Source organism: Podarcis gaigeae, assembly GCF_964106915.1.
Source record: "Podarcis gaigeae genome assembly, chromosome: 3".
Taxonomy (NCBI): Eukaryota; Metazoa; Chordata; class Lepidosauria; order Squamata; family Lacertidae; genus Podarcis; species Podarcis gaigeae.
In genome coordinates, this window is record NC_139680.1 from 61,502,396 (window position 1) to 61,529,058 (window position 26,663).

General features: G+C 39.3%; 1 protein-coding gene across 5 annotated transcripts in view; it reads right to left on the reverse strand.

Annotated features, from left to right (window-relative positions):
• Positions 1–26,663, reverse strand: part of NHSL1 (NHS like 1) — a 153,754-nt gene that overhangs the window by 103,740 nt on the left and 23,351 nt on the right. The gene's annotated exons all lie outside the window — the stretch shown is intronic.

A 26,663-nucleotide genomic window follows, 5' to 3' on the forward strand; every position in this document is an offset into this window, starting at 1 on the left:
AGCTGTAGAAGCAGCAAACTCCTCCTTTCTGTGGCAGACAGCTAACAGCAGTGCAAACTTCTGAGCAGGGAAGATAACTCAAGGGCACCTCAGCCAACTTATACAAGGAGCAATAAAAAGCTCAAATTTAAGTGGCACATGATGTTTTATTTTACAATGGGCATACATTACACATAGAGATGTTGTAAGTCTGTAAAACACTGCTAGTTTTACTGGTGGTGAGAATGAGAGCTACTAACAAACAGGAAGTTTTCAATATACAGTTACATACATGACTTTTCTCCTATACTTTCGTATTACAAATTTCACTTATGCTATGTTTTAAACACCTTCACTTTTCATTACAGAAGCACACAGATAGGATTGCCATTGTTAAATTAGATTAAATGTTTGATAAGAAAGCAAATTAACTACTGAATTCTATATAGCACATTGCATTCAGTTTTCCTGAAACTGTTGGAGGAAGTCTGCATGAAAAGAGAGAAAACAACACAAAATTCCTATGTACCCCCATCCCCCTATGAAAATTCCAAGGATTGCAAGATCCAATACATTTGACCACTTTCTCAGAATGTGATCCCATGGAGCTAATAGATTTATATTTAGGGGTTTTGTCAACAAAAGCACTATAGCTCAAAAAGGAACTCCTTGAAGACACATCATAAACCGCAATACATGATACCAATTAACTCTGTAAGCATGAGAAACCAACACTAGTTGGCTCCATTATTAATATTTAAATTTGTATGCCACCTTTCAACCACAGATCTCAGGGTGCTTCACAACATAAAAAGAGAAGATAAAAAACACAAAATACATAATAAAAACAAGAACAGAACAGAACCAATAACCCCACCCCACCCTCCATTCACATAAACCAAGAATAATCCTCTTGTGCAAGACTAATTCCGGGACTACAGGCCCTGTGTTTTTAATTCAAAACAAATTTAATTCAAAACTTGACAAAAAACAGCAAAAGACAAAAAAATGCATTTCTGGCAAAGAAGTGCCACTGGTTATGGTGCAACTGTTGTCTCATGAGAGACATCATTACTTCAGCATGCATACGTATTCTTCCGCACCTTTCAGAAGTAATTCCTTCTCCCCTGTAAAGTTACAGTTGTGTGACTCATAATGGAAGGATAAAGTTCATCGTCTGCCTGGGAAACAAACAGCCAAGTACTGTATCAGATTACCTATGAATCAGCTAGGCACACCAAAATGACCTTTGGCTCCTTGAACAATGGATTGGCCAACTGTCTTCAGTAAATAATTTAATAGGCTGTATTTATATTGTCCCCTTTGAAGGCAACACATACACCCCACTAAAAAAGAAAATCTACACCCCTAGAAGTAAAGCACATGGCATATGAAGTTATTTGACTGAAACCTGCAAATAAATATAGCAATACAATCAACAAAACTACACTAAATGTGCTGGCTTGCTTTGGTGGTCACGAAGAGTCGGACACAACTAAATGACTAAACAACACCACCACCACTAAATGTTCCTTCAAATAATAGAGTTAACAGGTAAACAGGATTGTAGCATAATAATCTTTAGATGACTTCAATTTATGGGATAAGAATCTAGAGAAAGTGGAAAATTAAGTGGCAATCAAATTTCAGAGGTACAATTCCTAATTTCTGGTAGAAATCAAAACTTCAAATATTCCAAATACTAATATTGGCTCCATGCCACAGCTTGATAAAATGAACAGAACTGAACATGAAAATTAGGATCAACAACTGAGAATACTCCCATTTCTGCAACACAAAAAGCAATGATATGATGTGATGTTTATTTTAAAGCACCATGTCATTTTGCCATAATATTTATTTGAGGAAGAGGAGGTTAACTCAATTTATTGTGATAATGTCAGCTGTTACATGGTGGTCCCTGTTCATGAAGCAAAAATTACAATTCAGAGTATGTACCTGGCAGTCCGTATTTTATTTCATAACACTTTCTCTTACAATAAAAACTTAAGGTAGATGTAGAGAAAAGAGATAAACTGTTCAAATTTAAATGAAATTTATTTTGCCAGAAAGATGTCAGTTTTATCTCATTATTCCTCAAATATAATTTACACAAATTGAAATTGAAAAATACTGGATTTATCCCACATTGGATTATTTGTACTGACAAATGGTCCCAAGAGGAGGGAATCACAACAGTCTTTAGGGTGCAATCCAGCCAGCCATTCATTTTACATCCTATTTATTTCAGTGAGAGAGCTAAGCACATGTTAAATCTGTTGAAATCAGTGAGACCAAAGAGTATTTAACTTTAACTAGATTATGCCCTAGGAATTATAACTGGCCATTTCACAATATAACACAGGGCTGTAAAACTGTATATAAGAAAATGGAATAATATGCAGAAACAAAATTCCATACTTAACAGATAATTTCTGTTCTTTACAAGCGAACAAGATCAGCTAGATGGGGAAGGAACTGTGTTCTGGGACCAGAAAAGTCCCCAGAATCTTTCTGAAGCGCAACTCCCACTAAGACATCCATTTCTTCCTGCCTCAAGGTGAGAGGTATCTAACATGAGAATCACAATAAAGAAAGTAAAAGGGAAGACAACAACGGGAAGATTAGATGATGAAATGCTCACACTCCAGTTCCAACTCTCTTCCCAGAAGTCCAACAGGCCAGGAGAATAAAAGCCAGGAGCCTGAAAACAGTGGACCCCTTCATCCTAACTTCTCTACACTTGAAAACACCAGCAATAAACACCCAGTCCTTGCTGTAGAAGTGGTGTTCTGGAGCACTAGAAGAAGGAGGACAAGCACTTTTCCAGGCCACAAGAGGCATATGAAGCCAGGAACTGAAGGACACTGGCCATCTTCCAACCGCTTTCTTACACCCACTGAGCAGCTGTGCAGCAGCAGTGTCCATATTAGTCAGCATCATTCAGGCAGCAATCCAGAGAGCTACATGAATGAGAGACGACCAAGACTCTAACCAACCCTTTCAGGCTTCTCCCCATAGCTGGCCACAATGGTTTCTGAGATGGCTGTGGGACAACTGCAAGTCTAAGTTTGGAGGGTGGGAGAGAGGTCCAATGATCTGAACACAAATCACTAGGTCCCTCCCCAGTCAGTCCCTGACTCCACCCATGGAAGTAGGGGAGGAAATGCCTCCAGACTTTGCAAGGCCACTCTAGACCATCAGCTAGGCCAGGTGGAGATCAGAGCCAGGGACAAAAGGGCCCCATTCCTCCTGTAACCAAAGAGCTATTCATTTACTAACATTCTACCCCAGCCTTCTTACCAAAAGGAACCCAGGACAGCAAAGTGGTAAAAGTGAAGTGGTAAAGCACTATAAATAAAAATGAAAGAGAAACGTATTTAACACACGTAGAAACTATTAAAAACATGTAAAAGAAGAGTAGCTGCCTCTGCTGCAGCCCCTCCAGAAATAGCCACCATCACAGCTTCCCCAGGACACACACCCCTTCCCACAGGAGACTTGGAATCCAGTGACTCATTTAACCTTTAACAAGAGAGGTTCTCCATTGCACCGCTCCCAAGCAATCTCTCCAGGTCTCTGGGGATACAGCATCTCCTGCACATTCAAGCCATCAAATCCATTCTACCAGATGGCATGGGCCAAGGAGTTATTAGCATTTTTTGCTACTGAAGTACAGTGGTACCTCGGGTTAAGAACTTAATTCGTTCTGGAGGTCTGTTCTTAACCTGAAACTGTTCTTAACCTGAAGCACCACTTTAGCTAATCTTTAGCTAATGGGGCCTCCTGCTGCCGCTGCTGCATGATTTCTGTTCTCATCCTGAAGCAAAGTTCTTAACCTGAGGTAATATTTCTGGGTTAGCGGAGTCTGTAACCTGAAGCGTATGTAATCTGAAGCAAATGTAACCCGAGGTACCACTGTAATAATAAATAATAATAATTTATTATTTCTACCCCACCCATCAGGCTGGGTTTCCCCAGCCAATCTGAGCGGCTTTCAACAGAACATTAAAAACCGAATAAAACTTCAAATATTAAACTTCAAATATATTAATATAAAACTTCAAATATTCAGATGTCTTCTAAAAGTTGGACAGTTGTTTATTTCCTTGACATATGACGGGAGGGCGTTCCACAGTGCGGGCGCCACTACTGAGAAGGCCCTCTGCCTGGTTCCCTATATTCTCACTTCTCACAATGAGGGAACTGCCAGAAGGCACTCGGCGCTGGACCTCAATGTCCAGGCTGAACGATGGGGGTGGAGACGCTCCTTCAGATATATAGGACCAAGGCCATTTAGGGCTTTAAAGGTCAGCACCAGCACTTTGAATTGTGCTCAGAAATGTATTGGGAACTAATGCAGATCTCTCAGGACTGGTGTTATATGGCCTCGGCGACCACTCCCAGTCACCAGTCTAGCTGCCGCATTCTGGATTAATTGCAATTTCCGAGTCACCTTCAAAGATGCACGTAGAGCGCATTGCAGTAGTCCAAGCGGGAGCTAAATAGAGCATGCACCCCTCTGGCAAGACAGTCTGTGGGCAGGTAGGGTCTCAGCCTGTGTACCAGTTGGAGCTGGTAGACAGCTGCCCTGGACACAGAATTGACCTGTGCCTCCATGGATAGCTGTGAGTCCAAAATGACTCCCAGGCTGCACACCTGGTCCTTCAGGGACACAGTTGCCCTATTTAGGACCAGGGTGTCCCCCACACCCGCCCCTCCCCTATCCCCCCAAAACAGTACTTCTGTCTTGTCAGGATTCAACCTGTTATCCACCATCCATCCTCCAACCACCTCCAGACACTCACACAGGACCTTCACCGCCTCCACTGGTTCTGATTTAAAAGAGAGGTGGAGCTGGGTATCATCTGCATACTGATGAACACCCAGTCCAAACCCCCTGATGATCTCTCCCAGTGGCTTCATGTAGATGTTAAAAAGCATGGGGTAGAGGACAGAACCCTGAGGCACCCCACAAGTGAGAGCCCAGGAGTCTGAACACCCATCCCTCAACATCACTTTCTTTCATCCCAGGAGGAATGAGTGGACCCACTGTATAATAGTGCCCCCAGCTCCCAGCCCCTCTAGGCGGTCTAGAAGGATGTTATGGTCGATGGTGTCAAAAGCCGCTGAGAGATCCAGCAGAACTAGGAAACAGCTCTCACCTTTGTCCCTAGCCTGCCAGAGATCATCGACTAGCATGACCAAGGCAGTTTCAGTCCCATGATGAGGCCCGAATCCTGACTGGAAGGGATCCAAATGGTCCGCATCCTCCAGGCGTGCCTGGAGTTGTTCGGCAACCACCCGCTCAATCACCTTGCCCAAAAATGGAAGATTTGAGACTTGGCAATAGTTGGCCATATTGGCTGGGTCCAAAGATGTTTTTTTTAAGAAGCAGTTTAATGACTGCCTCTTTCAGCGGGGCTGGGAAGAATGGAGACACACTGAATCCTGGACCAACAACATCTGGAGAGCCATATTTTCCCCACTCCTGTCATACATGCTGTCCCTTGTATTTATGTAAAAAAAAGTCACAAATATTTTACTTAGCAGCTCTAATATTTCTTTATGAACAAAGTATATTTTCCCACACATTTTAGCTTAAGGTTTTAAAAGTTTCTGTTCAGTGAGCAAAAGAGACACTGATTTATCTGTGTTTTAGAACTGCTCTCATGCCAATTTTATCCCTGCAATCCTTATAATTTCATCCTTGATGACTCAGCATAGCAACTGCTGAACAATTAAAAGACTCAAAACGGTTGCTCCCTAAGGCAGTCCTGCTTTAAAAAATAGTGATCATACGTTCTCATAAATAATCCACTTCCTCAGCCTTTTCTCTTCAGATATCAGAATTCATTCTTAGCCAATTAAGGGACATCGCCCAGCCACATTAAATAATACTGAAAGAATTCGTCCAGTTTCTAGGCACAGCTTTTTACACAGTATCTGTAAGTTGAGAAAAGTTGTCCAAAACAAGTCTAACTCATGACTGATCAGACACTGCTTCATGAGAAAAACATTCAGACACAAAACTGCTTAGAAGCGCAGCTATCCAAACAGTACAACTGATGATGCAGCAGTACAACCCACCCCCAAACCATCTGTGAGCAAGTGGGAAAATGGTTGAGTAAACCTAGGCTTGCCGTATGTTCGGAAAATTCCAGACAGGTATGGAAATTGGACATCTAAAATGGCAACCGGCGGGATTTTAGAATTTTAAGACATGTCTGGAATTTCCTGCACATATAGCAAGTAATCCACACACACACACACACACACACACACACACACACACACAAACACACGGTTTTCTTGTTTTGTGTGTCTGTGTGTATGCCAGCGAGGCTTTCTGTCCTGCTTCAGCCACCATTGGCTTTCCTTTTTTGGGCCCGTCCTCCACCTCCCAGTGTGTTTGCTTTACCCACCGCTCTGGCCCTGTCCACCATATGGCCACCGCCTTTGGAGAGAAGAGAGTGCGACAGGAACATGCAGGCATTTGTGAGGCAAAGCACTTGGCAGGGAGGACATGAAGGGGCTGCCTTCCTCTGGTACCTCTCTCTCTCTCTCTCTGGGCTCCTGGGGTAGGCGGCGAGGGGGTCGTCTGCCCTCCTTGAGCGCTTCTTTGGTTCTTCACCCCTGGAGGTGAAAGGTATGGCCACAAGATGGCAGTGTGAAACAACTGACTTGCCCATACAGATGAAAGGCTCAGATACTTTGTGCTACAGAAAACAGAGCTTTCCTGGATTCTGAGACGCTTCTTTTTTAATTCTCTGGTCTCTACATCACTCAATTTTATCTGTGATATATATCATTCTGTTTTTATCTTGTTTTTAGGGAATGTTACTTAACATCATTATCACCTTTTTATTCTTTTAACATTAACCGCTTTTTATTATATTATGAGGTGTAAACAAACAAACAAAAATACCGTACATTGTAAAAATAAATAAAACTTACCAGCTTCTACCCTATCCTTACATAGTGTGGCTAAAAATAGTTTTTTAAAAACCTCATAGCTTGGATCACCTCCCCCTAAAATCAGTCCTGCCAGCTGATCTTCCCCAAGATCCATTTTAAAACATTCTCCACTCCTGCCAAGCTCCCAAACTAGAAATTGGGGTGGGGGGAGAAGGGCAGCCAGGAAGAAGAAGCATTTGCCACTAAGAATCAACAGGAAAAGGAATGACCCAACCCATTCCTGTTATCAGAGGTACATTTGGAGGTGCACATGTTCACAGCATAAATGAAAAGTTCCCGTCCAATTTTTAAGCTTTCCCTGCCAGTGACCCCGAGTTCAGCGACTGTTGAGCCCCAACTCCTTCAGCCAGCCTAGTGATTAAATTTAATCAGATTTCTCTTGAGGGGTTTTGTACTCAAACATGGCTTCGCTCCAAACAACAATCTCAAGAGAAAGTACCACATCTAAGACTCCGCTGAGTTAGTGTATCATGTTCCACATATGTTCTTCAAGACTGGGTGTGGATGTGGTTGTGGCTTCATAATGCAGAAATCTTCTACAGCAAACTGTCCTTTTAACCACAAATAACTTCTCCCTTTCTTTATAAGGAACACTTGGCTAAAAGGAAAGAGTTTTGGATTTTTTTTAGAGAGAGAAAGGAAGTTAACTTTCATGTCCATTCTCAAAGAATGGACATCAGATGATTGTGTAATTTTCACCCTCTGTATAAAACATCAAGCAGATAACAGTATGGCACAATTTTTAAAACACCTTTTTTATATGTTGGAACTGTCTTCTGCTTCATATTATGCAGGACACACAATGCATACTTAACATCAAAATGCTTAACTCAGCATGTTTAAAATGAAACTCAGTACAAAATGCTACTTGTGAAGGCACAATATTAACCTTTTTACTTTCTATAATTAAGAAGGCATCAAGGAACATGTGGTTTGAATGTTGTTGACCAATAGGGTGGAAACTTTAAAGAAAAAAAAGTCACCTATAGAACACGGCTCATAACATTGCAAACATTTCAATTCTATCGTTACAAGCCACCAATTTTTTTTTTTTTACAGAAACTAAAAACTACAGGTTTGTGTGTTTTTTTTAAAAAAGGAGAATGATACTTTTGTACACCACTGAAATCTCTGAGCGGTGCGAAATTCCAGAGGTTCCAGGCTTTTTTTTTTTTAATAAAATTTTTATTAGGGTTTTTTACAGAATAGAGTACAAAGACAATAAACAACCTTACTTTTATCTCAACAGAGTTTCATAACTTCTTTGGACTTCCTCACATCTCCCCCTGCCATTTTCATCATCATAAATTTTTTTCCATGCAATTTATCATCTAGGTTGCAAATTTTATAACCGCTTATTTAAATATAGTCCTCTGAAAATTTGTTTCTCTTAGTCTCGCTTTACATCCCATTCCAATCCGATTTTGTGATGGCCAATTGTTTATGATCAAACATCCTACTTAACTTTCCACCAAATCACAATATTTTTGTAAATAAGTCTTAAATTTCCTCCAATCTTCTTCAACCCTCTCTTCTCCCAGGTCTCGAATTCTGCCAGTCATCTCTGCCAGTTGCATATAGTCCATCAGCTGCATCTGCCATTCTTCCAGCGTGGGTAGATCTTGAGTTTTCCACTTCTTAGCGATTAGTATCCTTGCTGCTGCTGTTGCGTACAAAAAGAATGTTCGATCCTTCTTTGGCACCATCTGGCCGACAATGCCCAAGAGGAAGGCCTCTGGTTTCTTAAGGAAGGTATACTTAAATACCTTTTTCAGCTCATTATATATCATTTCCCAGAAGGCCTTCACCCTGGGACAAGTCCACCAGAGGTGAAAGAATGTTCCTTCATTTTCCTTACATTTCCAACATTTATTGTCTGGCACATGGCATATTTTGGCAAGTTTAACTGGGGTCATGTACCACCTATATATCATTTTCATTACATTTTCCTTCAGAGCATTACATGCCGTGAAGTTCATCCCCGTGGTCCACAACCTTTCCCAATCCTCAAACATAATATTATGCCCAATATCCTGTGCCCACTTTATCATGGCCGACTTAACCATTTCATCTTGTGTATTCCATTTCAACAGCAAGTTATACATTCTTGAAAGTACTTTAGTCTTAGGTTCTAACAATTCTGTTTCCAACTTCGATTTCTCCACCTGGAATCCTAACTTTTTATCATTTTTAAAAATTTCTTGGATCTGAGCGTAGTGTAACCAGTCTCGCACTTTGTCTTTCATTTTTTCCAAACTCTGCAATTTCCAATTATTGCCCTCTTTCTCTATTATTTCCCAATATTTCGGCCATTTGGCCTCCATATTGGGTCTTTTTCGGGCCTTGGCCTCCAGAGGTGATAGCCATCTTGGAGTTTTATTTTCCAATAGGTCTTTGTATTTTGTCCAGACATTAAACACTGCTTTCCTGACGATATGATTCTTAAAGGCCTTATTGATCTTAACTTTATCATACCATAAGTATGCATGCCAACCAAATGTATTGTTAAAACCTTCTAAATCTAAGACATCAGTGTCTTCTAGAAGTAGCCAGTCTTTTAGCCAGCAGAAAGCTGCGGCTTCATAGTACAGCCTTAAGTCTGGCAGGGCAAAGCCCCCTCTTTCTTTCGCATCAGTTAGTATCTTGAACTTAATTCTAGGCTTTTTGCCCTGCCAGACAAATTTAGAAATATCTCTCTGCCACTTCCGGAAACACTCCGTTTTGTCTACAATCTGCAATGTTTGAAACAAAAACAACATCTTTGGCAATACATTCATCTTGATAGCAGCAATTCGGCCTAACAAAGAGAGCTTCAAATTTGTCCAGCTGTCCAAGTCTCTCTTAATTTCAGACCAACATTTATCATAGTTATCCTTAAAGAGACATAAATTTTTTGCTGTTATATTTACCCCTAGGTACTTCACCCTTTTTACCAAATTTAATTCTGTTTCTCTCTGAAACCGTTCCAACTCTGTATCTGTCAAGTTTTTTCCCAACACCTTAGTTTTCTGTTTATTTAGTTTGAAACCCGCCACCCGACCAAAATCCTGAATCAATTGTAACACTCTTTTTGTGCTAGATTCTGGCTCTTGCAATGTCAAGACAAGGTCATCTGCAAAAGCTTTAAGTTTATATTGTTTCGCTCCGATCTGAATCCCTTGCACCAACCGGTCCCCTCTAATCAAGTTCAAGAGCACCTCCAGGACAGAAATAAACAGCAAGGGGGAAATCGGGCAGCCTTGTCGTGTCCCTTTTTCAATCTTAAACTCTTCTGTAACCACATTGTTAACTATCAGTTTTGCCTTTTGTTCTGAGTAAATCGCATCAATCCCATTTTCAAAACCCCGCCCCACTCCCATTTCTTTTAAATTCCCCTTCATAAATTTCCAAGAGATGTTATCGAAGGCCTTCTCCGCGTCTATAAAAATTAAAACTGCTTTAGTGTTAATATTTGTTTGCAAAAGTTCCAAAATGTCAATAATATTCCTTGTATTAGCAAACAAGTGTCTTCCTGGGAGAAAGCCTGCCTGGTCTTTATGAATTATCTCATTTAAAACTCTTTTGAGTCTTCCTGCCAAAACATCAGCAAATATTTTATAATCCACATTTAAAAGGGAAATGGGACGGTAGTTCTTAAGTTGTGTCTTTTCAGTTTCTGATTTTGGTATCAATGTGATGAAAGCTTCCTTCCACGATTCAGGCGCCTTCTTTCCCTCCATAATTTCATTGCTGACCTCCATCAGTGGTTGAATCAAATAGTCACTTAATGTCTTATAGTACTTGGAGGTCAAGCCATCTGGCCCTGGAGACTTGCCCAGCTTCATATTCTGAATGGCATGTTCTATCTCTAATCGTGTTATTTTACTATTCAGGAGTGATCTATTTTCTTGTGATAGTTTTTTAAGTCCATTTTTCTCCAAAAATTTTGCAATCTCTTCCTCATTTTGTGGCCCTTGAGTGTATAATTTCTTAAAATATTTCTGGAAGCATTTTCTAATTTCCACCGGGTTCTGAATATGTCTTCCTTCGATTTCCAAATTTGTTACTATGTTCAACTTTTGTCTCTTCTTCAACTGCCAAGCCAGCAGTTTCCCACATTTGTTAGCCGATTCAAATGTTTTTTGTTTCATTAATTTAATCTTCCATTCTATTTCCTGATTTATCAGTTTGGAATATTGTGCCTGATGAAGTTTAATTTCTCTCAAGATCGGCTGTGACTTCGGGTTTACTCTTAGTTTCTTCTCTAATTCTTTAATTTTCCCCAAAATCTTATCTTTTTTCTCATTTTGTAGTCTTTTCTTTATGGCGTTCTGTTGTATCAAGAACCCTCTCATCACAGCTTTGCTTGCGTCCCAGATTGTTCTTTTTTCCACTGCAGTGTTCAAATTTATCTCAAAATAGTCCTTTATTGTTTTTTTGGCCTTCTTAATAATCTCCTGGTCTCTAAACAAATTGTCATTCATCTTCCATCTAAAGGAGCCGGTTGGTAATAATGTCATGTCCATTTTCAACGCGTTATGATCGGAGCAGGTCTTTGGGCAGATTTCCACTTTCCTAACCTTAGGAGCCAGACCTCTAGAAATCCATATTTGGTCAATTCTTGTCCCAGAGGTTCCAGGCTTACCCAGGTTGTGTTTCCTTTTGGAAATGAGGCACAGTGGAGACTTTGGTGTCTTTATGATATATGGTTTATTCACACACATATATAACCTGAGCCTGTGATGGGAGGGTTCACAGCATTAACACCCCAAAAAGGTCTTGTTTCTGCCATAGCCACAGCCTTGCATTTAAGCAGAGATCCACCATTTCTCTGACTTTCCAACTTGCCGCCTTGTTTCTCAGGAATGTATACTTTTTATACCTCTTCATGAGCATTCTTCCACTGAGGAAAACATATTACACTGGTCAGCTTTATATTTTTAATTTTACTAACAAGGATTATGCTTCAAAAGTTCACAGTTCACTCGTTGTCTAGGCTTTAGTACAGAGGACAAAGCACTGGAGAGTTTCTCCCTGACTGCCTGCTCCATGCCATGCCAGTTGGTGTGTGTGTGTGTGTAGCAACTCTCTAGTACAGTGGTACCTCATGTTACATACTTAATCGGTTCCGGAGGTCCATTCGTAACCTGAAACCGCTCATAACATGAGGCACGCTTTCTCTAATGGCGCCTCCTGCTGCTGCCATGCCGCCGGAGTGCGTATTCAGTTCGCATCCCGGGGCAAAGGTCATAACAAGGGGCATCTACTTCCAGGTTAGCGGAGCACGTAACCTGCAGCATTCGTAAGGGGGACGGTACGTAACACGAGGTACCACTGTACCAAGCTAGTTTCCTTTGAGAACTTTTGTTTGGATTCTAAATTGCTTCTCCATTCACATAAGAGAGATATCTGTCAACAATACCAGCTAACTGTCCCTTCATCTGAATTCTCCAGGGCCGTATCCTACACTATTCCTAATGATAATTCAACCCAGTGGGGCTTTAGAAGACAAGCTTACTTGCTTTAGAAGGCAAGCACTCTTATGTCTCCCATGCATTTTGTATAATGGTAATAAAATATTGACTGGCATTTCTTAGATCTTTTGATTCACAAACACTTCCTCATTCTCATTTTGCCACCTACCCCAAATTCTGGAGGTTGTTAGAAGCTAACATTTATTTTCTTTGTTGAAATCAGAGTACAAGTAATCTGAAGGACACATTAGGAGTTAAATAATTTGGCTGCAGGATAAGACTGTACTGAATGACATGTTTTCTTGTTTTCCTACAAAATGGTAATCAAGCTGATAAATGATACACAGGTTTCATGGGAGTCGTTTGGGGAACTTTCTGCATTACAAGCACTCATTCCAAAGTAGGGAAGACAAGAAGATAAAATATTTACCTTCAGGCAAAGTGGGGGGGGGCAGCAGATACAGACATATTTAAAATGCCAATGTATGTTTAACTGGCAAGTGCAAGAGAAACAAAACAACAAGCAAGGGGATGCCCATGTTGGTATTTTTATGTCAGTATTCTTACAAAATGATTATTTTGCAAACAAGGCACATGTTTTATTTATGAACTTCTTCAAATTAAAAATGTTCACATACAAAAAAGCAACTCCACTATTGCTCACTATGTACAATGGGGATTTTATCAATCCAAAGATACTGTTCAATGCCAACAAAATACAGGAGCTCTACACTCAAAGCCCTTCTTTGAAAAACCGCAATGGGAAAGGCTCCACCAGTATTATGTTTTATAATTATGGGAATTCTTGCCTAAATTTTCCCCAGTTAACTATGGGTTTCTACAAGCACTAGCTCCCAAATTAGTTTGAGATTAGTACCACCACATGGATTTCAGACCAGACAACTGGTAGCTTCTAGGCACAAATACAGAAATACAGGTATCCTCATTAAGACAATGTGCTTTAAAATACACACACACACACACACACACACACACACACTTCTTATCACCACTAAGCAAAGCACCTGAAGAAAATCCAAGATTTTTTAGATCTAAGATATAATATCTGCACATAAAAAGAGGTATAGATGGGTCTTCACAAACCATGTATTAATGACGTGCGATTTCTCAAAATCTGATCAAGGTGAAAGGCTGGTTCACATGGGCAAGTTCATCACTTTTTATTTGACTATTCAGCACTTTAACTTGCAGTATTTCAAAAGCATATATATATTCTTAAATTGCATATTTATGGAACTGAACAATATCCAGTGTCGCCAGTAGAGACATCCTCTGATAGATTTATTGTACTCCATAATTATTTGAGGTTGTGATAGCTGGAGCCTGGTAAATGCAGGCACTACCTTGTTTGGGATACTTGAGAGTATTGAGATCCAGTGTGGTGTAGTGGTTAAGAGCGGTAGACTCATAATCTGGTGAACCGGGTTCGTGTCCCCGCTCCTCCACACGCAGCTGCTGGGTGACCTTGGGCCAGTCACACTTCTCTGAAGTCTCTCAGCCCCACTCACCTCACAGAGTGTTTCTTGTGGGAGAGGAAGGGAAAGGAGATTGTGAGCTGCTTTGAGACTCCTTAGGGTAGTGAGAAAGCGGGATATCAAATCCAAACTTCAGAGGTGGTTTCCCATTTTACAACCATGAATGGCACACTTTTGTTCTTCACATATAACACATTCTTTTTTATAGATTTCACACTGTTTAAAAACAAAGCCATGTATACAACATGAAGGACAGAAAAATGTACACAGGGAGCTGCATCAATCTTTCCAAAATCTTACTCTATCAACATCCAATAGAAGGATAAAGTGTCTAATCAAATCCAGACGTGTTTGTTCAAGCAATCCACAGCTTCCTTAAAAAATAATAAAAATAAAGAAAGCAATCTTGCTTTTTAACAAATTCTTTAAAAGTTTGGCTATATTATGCTAGAGAACATCCTTTTTCCTGTACAAACTAGATTTATTTTGTATTCAAATACGATGCAAGAAATGAACACAAAGAAGGAAGCACAACTAGGCTGCTTCCCAGTTTAGAGCATGATGAAGCCAAGACAAATACTGCAGAAGTTTGGTTTGTATATTGGCAGCCAGTTAGATACTGCAATTTTCTGGAAGAGTGTCTTGAAATTTAGCAGAAACCTATTTCCTTTCTAGTTTCCAGAAACTATGTACAAATCTTTTAACTCCAAATCTTATTGGCAACATTGATTGCTGGCTATTGCTGAAATCTTTTGAGTAGCCTCAGAACCATTGTGTTTCACAATATGAATTTACAGATGCTGTAATTACTTAACAACTAGTAATTCCCATTGAAGACAATGATACTTGTATCATGCAAATAAACAGGACAGATGTGCTCTATGTAATTAAGAAAGCAAACAAGTAGTAAACTTGTTTACTATTTGTTTAGTGATAGTAAACCCCAAACTAGTGCTGACAACTCTTCATCTCTTCTGATTCTCTTAAAGGTAAAGGGACCCTGATCATTAGGTCCGGTCGCAGACGACTCTGGGGTTGCGGCGCTCATCTCGCTTTACTGGCCGAGGGAGCCGGCATGCAGCTTCCGGGTCATGTGGCCAGCATGACTAAGCTACTTCTGGCGAACCAGAGCAGTGCACAGAAACACCGTGCAGTGTTTAATCCCCCCTTCCCCAATTGATTTATTACATTTGTGGGTTATCAACACAACAGCTAAGATTTTAGTCTAAATTGTGGCTGTTTCAGCAGGAAGATCTCAGGAAATTTAGGAACATTATAGGCATATAAAGGATAATGTGTCTTGGAAAGCAAAACCTTTAAAGAAAACAGATATGCTTGTTAGGATTATAAAGTCATGCTGAAAACTCATTTTTAAAAGCTTAGAACAGTATTAAATTTTCTAGGGTGTACCATGGTCAGGAAAGCATTGTAATGGATACAATGAAAACAGAAACTCTGGAATGTGCGTGCTGTGTTAATATAGCAAAACTGTCCTGTTCCTAATCATGAGAATCACACAAGATATATGAATTGTACCTTCACATGCCAGAAATTTCTGCCCCCAAATATGAAAGGTTTGCTCAGAAAAGCCATTAAGGAATATCCAAATATTTCTGTAGTATTAGACTGCTTTTGACAGGCAGCTTCAATTATCATGTAAGCTGGTAGCAGTAGAAATGCAATATCTGAAAAAATATTTGTTAAAAACCCCAACACTAACCAGATAATATGCACCTGCCATACATACCCCAACACATAATTCCTCAGCTCCTTACATCTGGCAAATATTAATATGGAATGTCTACCATCCTACACACAGCTAATTATGTAATGCCTAGTGACTATATAGCTGTGTCACGATGCAAAATTCCCCTAACTTTCCAAAATGTGTAGGTTTCCAATCTTATAAATCTTATAAATTCTCCTAACAATTAACAACTAACAAAGGTCACTGCCTCATCTCCTCAATATCCCCCCACGTGAAGTTTATTTTCAGACATTCATGTGTTTAGAAGGAACGTCTGAAGGGGTAATATATGTGCATTCTTCTGGTTGTACTTAGAAGACTCCATGTCATCTAAGCTGAACACACATCTCAGTGCACTAAGGTCTGTGAGATACCCATACATGGGGATATAGGAGACAGAGCAAGCATCTGTACCCCACTCTCTTGACACAGTTGTAGCACCTATGTTAGGCATAGGCAAACTGAGCCCTCCAGACATTTTGGGACTACAACTCCCATCATCCCTGACCACTGGTCCTGTTAGCTAGGGATGATGGGAGTTGTAGTCCCAAAAACGTCTGGAGGGCCTAGTTTGCCTATACCTGCCTCATGTGTCCAGGCAAATGCCTGAAGAGGGCTTGAAGGACTGAGACTAGGAAGAAGCAAGTTCAAACTATAAAAATTGGGGGCTTCTCTCTCAGTGCCACGCTTCACATGTCATGCAGCTAACCCATAATTTAGTGCAACCTGAGCAAACAGGAATGAGTTTGGAACTGTAGTTCACCACTGTTGTGTCGTCCAGACTGCCAAGCAATGGTAAACACTAACTGGTTAGTTTTAAACAAACTGACTTGGAACTATAGTTTCTGAAGCAATAAACTTCTTTAAACTAACAGTTCTGGGTCCAGATGGTACAGCAAGCTGTTCTTAATAAAAAGCTAGAGTTTCTAACTTTTCTTGGCTGCACAGGTGAAGGAGAAGGCTGTGGGTCCGAGGCTCACTACAGCTTGGTCATGAGGCACAAAACTATGGTTTGGTATTGTACGCAAACAAAGTTACTGTATTCTGTCACACAGGGCTAGAATGCTGCCCTGAACCACTTGGAGGCAGGAAATGATAAAACTGTAATAAATTAGATTTTATTTCTTAAACAGACTCAAAAGATACATTTGGCTAAGCAAATTTCATGTAAAAAAGTATTCCTGCATTATCTGCTATCAAGAGTCAAGAAAACTGAAAATATCATTGGAATTATGTTATGTAAGTAAATAGCTCCACTGTGTTAAAATGAAGGTACATTTTTCTATCTTCTCGCTGCACACCTGATCATGCCTAAATAATGCATGAATGTTTACAAATATGTAAAATAATTTGCAATTTGAATACTACACTCAAATAATGTTCATTCAAAATCACTTTTAAGATGCTTTCCCATTGCCAGCTCCAGTTCTAATTGAAACATGGCAAATAAAACACCTTAAATACCATTTTGTTTCGCTCTAAAAGAACCAAGAAATCAAATGCAGCACGTTCTTCTAAGAAAATATGTCACACTTTCATTTCTTAACAGCTTCTACTCATACTTCACGCTATAATTTTCTCCATATGGAATGGATTAATACAGGAATCCTGAAACTAATTTGGCTCTGCTGTAAATCTAAGCTCATTATCTTGAAACTCTCAGTACAATTCTTAAACCCTCTATTGACACAAACCTTACTAAAGTATGTGGGAGTTATGGAGGCCATTAAACCCTCTTAATATTGCTAGCAAATGATAAGTGTCTTTTATTCTGGTTGATCTTCATTACATCATGTACTTGTTAAATGCAAAGCAGTTGTTTCTATTCATCAAGTTTGTTGTCCATTCATACAAAAGTTTTTTAAATGGGATTTCTAGTCGAACATTAGTGTGCATCTCAAAAAACCAGACACAATGTGTTAACTAAAACCTGAGAAAATAAAATAGTTTTTTGAACTGCTTTGGAACTGCTATTGTTACGGTATGCATTGCTTTGTGCTGTATTGTCCGTTTTATTGAATTTGTATGTAGCCATTTTACTGCATTTTTAATTAAATGTTTTTATATAAAATAAACATTAGTGTGTATCCTCATATTTATAGAGTCACTACTAGCAGAAAATGAAACTTCTAAGTGCAAAGGAGAGCTTTAGATTGCTCAACCAGCAGTTAGCTAAACTGAGGCAGCACCAAGTAATACATAGACCCAGCTATGGGGGGGGGGCTGCAGAGGGAGAGAGGGGAAGTCCCAGTTGTGTGAGCAGATGTCTACTTAAGCAGTGTTTATACAACCAATGTCTCTTCTTTAAGAGGCCTTTTGCATAATCATGCAGACAGCTTTCTCATTAAAATGTAAAGACAATGAATTTCCCCGTTCCTCTGTTTTGTTACTGAGGTTACAATCTTAATACCTGAAATTTCCTAAAATTCCACTGAATCTAGCCATGAAATTTTCTTCTAAGTAAGCATGGCTTGGATTGAAAGTAAATTCAAGTGGGGCTTTACTCTCTGGTAAAGGAGAATAAGGTTGCAGAAGGAGAGGAAAACAATCTGCTTGCCTTCTGTAAGAAATGGCCTGTTTTTGTTGGACTGGAACAGTGAAGATTATGACTCAAGTATAGTGGATAAATTATAGTGTCAAGGTATTAGATCTAATCTCCTGCTTATACCGCCCTTCGAATAAATCCACAGAAGTGATGAGTCCAGAACATTTTCACTAGCCTTTCTGTTCACATACCTGTATCAATCAATTTGGGGTCGGGGATGGGGAGGAGAAAAGGTGGTAACCCTTCTGAGCACAAGTCTTATCCACCCCGCAGCTGAGTGGGTATTTACCAGACAGCCTTCTATAGCTAGAAACAGATAAGAAAATTAAATGCCACACGTATTTAAGTATCAAAGAAGGGGGGGAAAACCTGTTAGCGTATTTAATTTCATGCACCATTAATTCTCACACAGCAAATACACACATTCTTCACTGACAGCAAGCTACAGATAGTCAGCACTATCAGAGTTAATGCAAGTTAATGCTTTCAAAGTTTGAAAAAAAGAACTGGCAGGCAGAACTGTTTTCTAAGACACAATGAATGAGCAAAAGCTACTGAACTTTCCTTTCATACCAAGCTGCCTATACAGAAACAGTGCTGTCTCTACACAAACAGTGTTTTTTCCCCAATCCTCAAGGGAATCCAAACTGCTGTTAAGCTTGCCTTGATGCTTTGGAAGGATACACACTTTGTGTCAATTATGTTAACTGAACATTGCTCTGTATATTATTTTTATGAATGTTGATTTATTACATCTGTTAAGACTTCCTCAACATAGCAAAAACTTCAGTCAATAAACATTTAGAAAACTCTGCTGAAAAAAGCAGAAAAGGAAAAGGGTGGAAAACAGTGAGATACAGTTAATTAATAGATGATGATGATGTAAATTAATTATTTGCAAAAGACCAAGTTTTCACTGGTTGAAGGGGGACAAGGAAAGACTTACAAAAGCACCTGCAAGGAAAACAAATAGATAGCAGTGCAGTACAAAACTCTGTGTGCAAACAGGTACTAGATTATGACCTTCTCCTGTGATCTAAATCCTCATTTTTAAAAATTGGTTTACATCTTGCAAACATGATCCTGGCGTTGCCAGGTGATGGGCAAAATGGAGGGCCACTATGATGGGCAGCAGGAAGCACCAATCCCCAGGAATCCATTAGAAATGGGCCTAAGCGTGACTCTAGTAATTATTATTATGTATTAATTAAATTTGTATACTGCCCTTCATCTGTAGATCTCAAGGCAGTTCTCAAGATAAAAACACAAAAAACATTATAAAAAACAAGAACAAGAACAATAGATGACACCCACTACAATAAAACCATTACAATAGCCCAACAAAAGGACAAAACAGTTCGCTGAGCGTGCTTGTCTATACATAGACAATCTAATGCAAGCCCAGACAAGGCAGTTCTTGGCATTTTTCTTTTATTCACAAAAATGATTTATTTGTATTTTCTACATTAGCTGAACACACCCACTCTAGTATCTTACATTGAAGTTGTGGATAGCTCAGTTGGTTAGAGAGTGGTGCCGGTAATGTCAAGGTTGCAGGTTTGATCCCGGTATGGGACAACTGCATGTTCCTCCATTGCAGGGGGCTGGACTAGAATGATTCTCAGGGTCCCTTCTAAATCTACAATTTATGAATCTATGATTCTAGGACATGCAAACTGCTCCTGTGATGTGAAGTTCTCGCCCAGGTAAACCTGGTCTTTCAAATGGATGCTTCTTAATTTTCCCTGTCAAGCCCTTGACAGTGTAACACTGTTAATGTGTGGTTTGTAGGAAGAAAAAGAGCCAGGAATAACAACAGGCAGATGAGAAAAGCACTGACAGAGTTTTCAGTAAGTAACAAGAAGTCAGAGGAGGAGATTCAATCTGCAGTCAGAGCAGCTCACCACAAGGGGCAGCAAAGCACAGCTGCAAAGGTCACCTGCTGTGGCAATGGCAGCTCTTGACAGAGCTGGATAAATGTACCACCATGCTGATGCCAATCTCAGCTTCCATGTTCCCTTGATCTGAGTCAATAAAAACTTTCCTTAGGGGACACACTGTCATGTTCATCAACAGCGTTTCATCAAATGCGGGCGACAGCTATTTATGTCTACAGTAAGCAGCTTTAAAAACTGCAGTCAGATGAAGCTTTACAAGGGACTTTCAGATGTCTTGCCTGAAGGAAGAAAAGGAAGATCAGTATGCGGAGCCTATTTCAGTACTATTGAAATCCTCATTCTTTTTATTCTTGTTTTAGTGAGAGATTAATGTCCAACAGTTTGACAAAAAGGCCAGTACAGCTGCTATTGCTTCTAAAGCAACAATACACTAATTTTGCTCAATTCAGGGTGCACCACAGTTTGAAGATAGGAAACATATTTATTTTATCCATTCTGTTTTTATACCACATAATAATAATAATATGAATGTATACATGCGGTGAAGAAAATTTAAAACCAATACAAAATAAAACAATCAAATCCATACATTAAAAATTTACCGGTAAATAAAATGCAGCATGTCCACGTAAGATCACTGAAATACAATATGGACCACCACTTACTACCATAGTCCCCCACCCCACCCCACCCCACCCCAAATCACATATATTAATCTTAATGCAAATTCCCCAAAAAGAATTACAATAAAACAGGCAATAGATCGTTCACAATCATTTGTCATCTTGCATCTTATGTATTATTACAAAATACTGTAAGCCACCATGAGGATTATTTGATTGAAAAGCAAGCAATAAAGCCTTTGAAATGAAGTGAATAAATTCTGGCTCATTATCCTGTTCAAAAGCAGTCACAGCTGCCACCACCAGGAAATAAAAGCAACTGATCAAGGATGTAGAGCACTTCATACTGTACTTCCTGGCTGCTTCCTCTGCCTCTTTTGTTCTATGAGTTACTTTTTTTAAAAAAAGTGAGGAAGTATAGTAATTCACATCCAAAAGCGCTTAATGTGAAAATTATATATATCATTGCACCAATACATCAGTGCCGAAGGAATTTCATCCTACTGTTCAATACATTATCAGATATGTGAGCCTTGTGGAAAGGTGTGTTTTTTTGGCGTTTTTTTTTAACTTACGTTTGGCTACTGTTCCGAGTTCTAAAAAGCAAGTAAAATAGTGCTCTAATTAACATGCACCATATTCATAGCCTCTATGGCCAAACTTTCTGACATCTATTATATGCAGTGAGTGTAAACAAGGTAATGCAGTTTTTCCTCCCTGCTGAGGGCAGCCATCCCTCAGGGATAATTATCAGGGAGTGCGGGGGGGGGGGGGTTAGGAGCAGGGCCACAGCTGATAGTAGGCAGGGCTCCCCTTCCCCACCTTCCCTTTCCCCCTTTTGTATCTCCCTTTCCCCTTACACAATTACCCCGTTTCTTGCTACTCAGTTGAGTTAACAGGCACATATGACTGGTGGTCTAAATGGTCTGAAACCAAAAGTTGTCATTTAAAAGACCAGGACAAGTAAGTGTTTATATTTAAAACAAAACTATTCTATGTCTTGACCTTCTTATTCTAATGCTTCTTTAAATCCCCACAATTTTATTTACCGGTATTTTTTTCATAAAATTTATATGCCGCTTGATTGTACAAAAAAACCCCCAACAACCTCAAAGCAGTTTTATTTTATTTATAAGATCGTTTTAAATCCAGCCCTTCCTCTTGAAGGAGCCTAGGCTGGCAGAAATGATAAAAACAGCTAAAAACAGCTAAAATATTCTCAACCTGCAATCTCTGGGTTGCTTGAAACAGGAACTTTCAGCCATGCCGGGGAAGCACAAATGTTTTCAAATTTCGCCTGAAAGATAATAATGAGGAAGGCAGATGCACCTCGCTGGGAGGACATTCCAGAAAAAGGGAATGGCCACTGAAAAGTCCTATATTGGGTCACTGTCAACCAGGCCAGCCCCCTGTGAAGGCACTATCAATAAGGCCTCACCTGCCAATTATATGATCCAAGACTGCTGATTTTGGGGAAGGTGCTCTTTTAGGTAGCTGGGTTCCAAGCCATTTGGGGCTTGTACGCTAGTACTAACACACCCTGAATTGGGCCCAGTGCATTGAACTTGCTTATTTCCCCCCACAATACAGTTCAAGCATATACAAGTGCCTTCTAAAGGTTTCTTTAGAAACTTTTCCACACTTGTGAAATACCAGAAGAAACTATATGTATTATATGTTTCAGAACTTTGTTAATCTAAATTCTAAACATTCTTATTAACGTACCACATTTAACATGTGAAAAAAATGTTTTCAATTTTGACAGACATTTTTTTCCTACATCCAACGGGAAAATTCCATTTACAATGGAATGTTATTGCTTTTTGGAAACGAGAGCTCTTTGTCTTCATAAACATTTCCCTTAGTGATCCCATAGGCTTTTTTGCAATTTTCTAGATTCCTGGCATACATCCAGTGTAGCTGATCTATTTCTAAAATGATCAAAGTAGACTTCACCAAATGATAAGGTCAACTACTAGTTTTGTAAAGAAAATCTGTACTTCTGGCTTACATCTGAAAAAGCAAATTTAGTAAACTTGAAGCATACCATCCACAGACAGTTAAGTGCTAGGTCCCACTGCTTTAACCAATTGTTAACCTACAAGAAATCACTATCACAGTGCAAGGCAGAAAGTAGAATCTTCAAGACAAAGAACAATGGAATATCTATTTAATACATTTCCCCTCACCCTTCCTTCAGTAAGCCAAGGGAAACATAATGGTTATTTTTCCACATTTTTTTCCAGCAGCAGCCCTGTGAAGTAGGTTAGGTTAAGGCAACTACTCATTCAGAAATAATAGCAAACATGGTGTCCTATTTCCCAAGTCTATTTAAATTTCCAGAGAAAGCTTAGTGAGGCTCTTTGTTAGAGGTGGTGAAATATCTTCTCATCATACAGGCTTAATGATGCTTAATGACACTTTAGATTACTATTATATGTTTTACATACCGTATCTATTTTTCCTCCACCCAGGGTCTTTCCAATGTGCCATTACTTCATGTAAAGCTCTCTGTTTTATCCCACCATAAGTCTACATTGTCTAGGATTTCTTTGCTGCTGGTGGTGGTGGTTGTTTCAAAGCTCCTTTTGGTATTGCTGTTGCTCTCGCTTCTCCCATCCTTCAAGTCTCTGTTTTCTCTATCCCTTGTGCACAGCAGTTCTCCACCTCGGCAGTTTGTCATTTTGTCTGAACTGCCAAACTATTATGGTTTGTGTCTGCCCAGCATCCACATCTCAGGAACCCTTGGCTCTCCTAAGTAGCTGTCCCTTCTGGTGAAGCATCAGAAAATTTTCAAAGGATTAGATAAAGAAGAATACAAAGTCTTCTTTTTCTTTTCTTCTCTGTTTTTCTTTTTGTTTAGATTAGTTTGTTTTTGTGTGTGATGTATTAGGTAAAGTCTTAACAAAATATGTTTTTTTAAAAAAATAATAATCCAAGGATTAATTCCAGGTTCAATGACAGTTTAGAATTAGATCATTTTGGTAGTTTTTCCTGAAAGCTACCTTTCCCCACTGGCCAACATTATGTGAACTGAACATGTGTTCTAAACACAAATTCTACATTACACAAATCAATATGGGAAAAGTTCCATGAAGTTTGAAGATTTGAGAACTTCCAGATAAAGTCAAACTAACATGGCGGCAGCAGTGGGGCAGAACTAAGTGCTTATTAAAAGAAACAATCCCAATTGATTAGGTATACTTCACATTTCATTAAACTTCAGTTAACAACAACAAAAAAATCTATGCTCAATTTCTGTCTGGCTACTTTGATAAAACCTGATTGATCCTATGGTCTTTAGTAAGCAATATATTGGATGACTCTACAAATTTTCAAGCTATGTCTAATTCTTGTTTCACAAAATAACAAGGGCAGAAGATTTGGGGAAATGAGTGAAGGACAATGCCTAAGTATAGCCTTCACAACTCCTCTGCAAAGGTCCCCCCTTCCCATGTACTAACCTTGGGACCCATGTTTACCCCATAATATGCATTTCCAGCCTAAGTGTAAAGTTCAACTACACTAAAAATCATTTGTTTTTTCCCACCATCATCTTCAATGGGCAATACTGCACACCAAGAACTACGTTACCATACCGAACCAATTTATCTTTGTTAGTTATAATTTGTGGTAATAATACATACACCACAATTATATTTTAACCTCCATTGTTTTTCTTTTCAATGTATAGTCTTCAAGATGTACAACTCATAGAGACATAGAAAGGGTAAATGGGAACAATAGCATGAGTATCTAACACTGAAATTATCTATAAGTGATTACAATTTACCTGTCCAAAATTAACAGAACAGAATTTTCCACTTCACACACCTTTGGAAACAGGCCAGGCATCACATATTCTTAGCCACACAAAGTAAATATTACACAAACCACATACACTTACATAAACATATAAAACACATGTGCAAACAAATATACATAGGGAGTATTTCTGAAACATCACGTTTACAACAGAAGCAAAATTAACAGCTGTACAAAACTTGCCACCTAGCAGAACAAAACTGGAAATGAGCCAATAGTGAAAAGCCCTGATATTTTGTCTCCTTTATTCAGAAATTCTTACATGGTCCGGAATTGCTGGTTTCCTGACTGGATGACCAATAGGTTTCTGCAGCAATTAATCTGAAAACAGATAGCTGAACAGACAATATGGAAAGAATTTTATAGTCCAAATATGAAATTCAGATTTATCGATACTGGTTCAGTTTAAGAGATTGTCCTGTTTTGAAATGTGTCAGTACTCATAATATAGAAACTTTTAAGAAAGCCTCTTCTTTCTTGATTTTTGCTACCAGTATCTATGTGTCTATCCATTTTCCCCCAGTTCCAACATTCCATTGCCTTCAAATATGCTGAAAAATAATCCAAGATGGAACGTTACAGTCTTGATTGTAAACGGGTTAGAGCCAACAAGGGTTAGAAATAGTTTTGCCCCGCAACTCCAGTGGCGTCCCCGAGAGCATCCCTTTAACTTTATTTTGCTCATGTGTATATATAATATGTGAAATGTGAAGTAGTGGGGGCAAGGCTGCAATGTAGGCAAATCATGATTGCAGAGAAAGGGAACTGTATACCAAACAACAACACACACACACACTACTCTGAAATACCAAGATGTGATCAGTTTAGAAAGCCAGAAAGTAAGCTAGACCAAGCCTGCCAGTTGTGGCAACAGCTTCACAGATCAATGGGGCAATAGGATAAAACAAATACATTTCTTAGTCTTCAAGCCAGAATCTAGCTCTTGTGTTCTTGTTCAACTCTTGAGATTATAACTATCCAAAATGGGGTACAGAAATGTGTAAGACTCCCCCACACACACACACACACACCCTGGGTCATTTCATAATGTTTTATAGCATTTTTTTTCTTCACTTGAATGAGAACCAACATCATGCCAGGATGCAACCTGACTTGCCCTTTATCTCCTCCCACTATAAACCAGTTCCCCCCCTCCCATTTCTCTATCCTGGCTTTTGCCAACCATATGCCTGCCACATCTGGAAGATATCAAAGGTTGGTGAAGGGTGCTCTATGCAAATAGCCTCAGGATTTTGGCTCAGATACCACTTTATAATTAGGGGGCAACCATGCTGATTCAACATACAGTAATTCCTCCAAGCCAAGGGACAAAATAACGTAACATTACTTTGCCTTGTGCAACTGCATTTGTGCTATTACCAAAAAAAAAAAAGCATTTTACAAAACAAAGAAGTTTAGACTCAAGAAATGCAGCTAGGTTTTCATTCATAATTCTGGGCCTATTTTCCCCATGTGTTTGTAAGCACCACTTCAATTCCACTAGATGGCAGACCTCCCCATTAGATCAGGTGAATCTCAGCATCCTAATACAAAGAGTCTTAAGTCCAGAAGCAACATTATTTAAATTCTGAATTACACTTTCTGGAACTTTAAAACAGTGTTCAGTGGATCAAGAATAGAGAGCCCACTTCCCAACCCCAGAGCAAGGGTATGCGTTGCTCAGCTTCATAAAGTAAGAGAGTCCTAACCTTACAAGAATAGTTACTAAAGATGTGGGAAATCACCCAAATTACTAAACTGATGTACTGGAGAAGAATATCAAATAATCAAAAAATAGGTTGGGAGAAACACATGCATTCTTTATTAACTTTCTGAATTAAAAAATCAACACTAATATAGCTCCGTTCCACCAGTATAATTTTTTATGCTTTGCTCTCTTCTTTTACTATATTCACAGTTCTAATATTTTACAAGGCAAAGAAGGGGGGAAGGCAGCAATTAAACACTCACGATACCTGAACCTATGCATGCAGAAAACCAGAAATGGTTCCTAAGCCTTTAAAGCAAGCAAGGTGGGGAAAATAATATAGATAACCTAAAAATATGCAAAGAGTTCAAGGTCTAGAATATTAACACACATTCCTGGCAAATCTGTCTT